Source organism: Salmo trutta, chromosome 34 (assembly GCF_901001165.1).
Source record: "Salmo trutta chromosome 34, fSalTru1.1, whole genome shotgun sequence".
Taxonomy (NCBI): Eukaryota; Metazoa; Chordata; class Actinopteri; order Salmoniformes; family Salmonidae; genus Salmo; species Salmo trutta.
The window spans coordinates 13,443,612-13,445,449 of NC_042990.1; the positions used below are offsets into that span (position 1 = coordinate 13,443,612).

At 42.2% G+C, this 1,838-nt stretch overlaps 1 pseudogene; it reads right to left on the minus strand.

Moving 5' to 3' along the window:
* Window positions 1–832: 832 nt before the first annotated feature.
* Window positions 833–1,456, minus strand: LOC115173155 (CMP-N-acetylneuraminate-beta-galactosamide-alpha-2,3-sialyltransferase 1 pseudogene; annotated as a pseudogene).
* Between the last annotated feature and the right edge of the window lie 382 nt (window positions 1,457–1,838).

Consider the following 1,838-nt stretch of genomic DNA (forward strand, 5'->3'; position numbering starts at 1 on the left):
TTATTATTTTAAATGTTCCTTTTAAGCATGGTTCCAGGAACTGGTGGATGCGTAACCAGGTCAGCTCAGTGTAGCTGACTTGGCTCGGCTGAGTTCGGCTCCTGTGTGCCACTTCTGGAACAGAACTCTTTTAAGTAGTTTACCAACCACCTACACTCCTAGACCAGATCCTGAAGGGCACGTACACTGCATTTTGAACCTAGTTGATAAAGCAGCGTTTCTTGTTCCCAAACTTTCCATGACCCCTCTGTCTCCAAAAAGAGCAACACACGAGTAACTTGAGGCCTCGCTCTGCCCAAATGAGCTGACATTCCTGAGCTTTATAATTGTTGTTATTTTGACCCACTGACCTCGATTTTTCTATCTGCTACTGTGCCAAATATCTTGGGTACTCTGGACAAAATGTTTTTCCCTTTTCGGTCATCAAAAGCTCGAGCAATGTCAATCTTTCTTAATAGCACTGAGACAGTGCAAGTTGGGGTTGTAAGAAATAATCATATGATCATGAGTCCAGATTAAAAGTGTTAGAGAGACAATTATAAATTGTCTCACAAAGTCTCTGTAACCATACTCCAGGTCAATAATGTAGTGAAGTCAGGTAAACCCCATGGACGACATCTCGGACACAGAGTAATCTATTCCTACCCGGAAGTGGGAACTATGTCATTTTAATTCCAAATGATCCCACTCACTCTTTAACAGCGACATTACTGCCCCTGAAGTCAGGGTTAACTATAGAGGTCTAATGTATTTAACACCCATTTGATTCTGCCATTAATATATATTTGTAGCAAACACAGTTGTATGCTAGTGAACTAATATGGATGAATTATCAACATCCTCTAAATATGTGTAGTTTGTGTTTTTCAGAGAGCTTCATGATAACATTGTACTCGTAGGCTCCATTGAGCTTGCTTTTTAGACAAGGATTAGGCTTAATCTGTATCTGGGAATCCGGCCCTTTGTGTTCTTGTCCAGTATCGAACCTTTTGTCAGTTAGTGTTTAATGTAGTGGTGCCAGTTCCCATTTATGTCTTTCCCAAATTCATACACATTCACCTCGTCACAAATGTTCAAAGCAAATATCAAAGCCATGAATCCAGTGGATGTTATAGTCAAGCCAGATTTCAGGAACATATTTCATGAAAACAGGATTCAGAACCAATACCAAATCTTTGTTGGCTTTAATCTTGGGTTTAGGATCAGTCACTACGCCGAGTAGCCACTGGAGATCCAGAGTCTTGGAATTAAAGAGCAGGAGACTAGCGGTGTTGTCCAGATCTCTGGCAGTCTTTGGGTACATGACGTGATGGCTGGTCCTGCTCCCCACATCCTCCTCATAGCCCTCGGTAAATGCCTTTTCCATTCTGATAATGATATCATTGGAGTTGATGAGGTCTACATAGTTAGAGCATTTGATGTTCCCAGAGTTCTCCACCACAGCACATCGTCCATATAGAGGTCAGAAGCACTTCTGAAACTAGAGGTCATCGTCCGGCTGTGTCGTACATTTGAGACAGTGATGTGCAGAGCTACTGTACTGGAAGTCCAGCAACCGGAGGGCATTTAAAAAAATAAATAGGATGGCTGTCCAAGATTAAAAAAACATGGTGATGCAGAGTAGAACGGTGAGAAGCCAACCTTTTCTGATCACGAAGAAATTGATTTTGTGGATAGTTTTACATTGAGGTTGCAGCCACATTTTTGGGGTGGTTCTAATTCTCCCAAAGTGCCCACCAGAAATCTCCCCACCACTGACCTAACAATACTGGAAACTCCATCTACCCAATGCTTTTAAATCCATGATGGGGAGTGTGAAAGTGCACACTCCCAGGAGG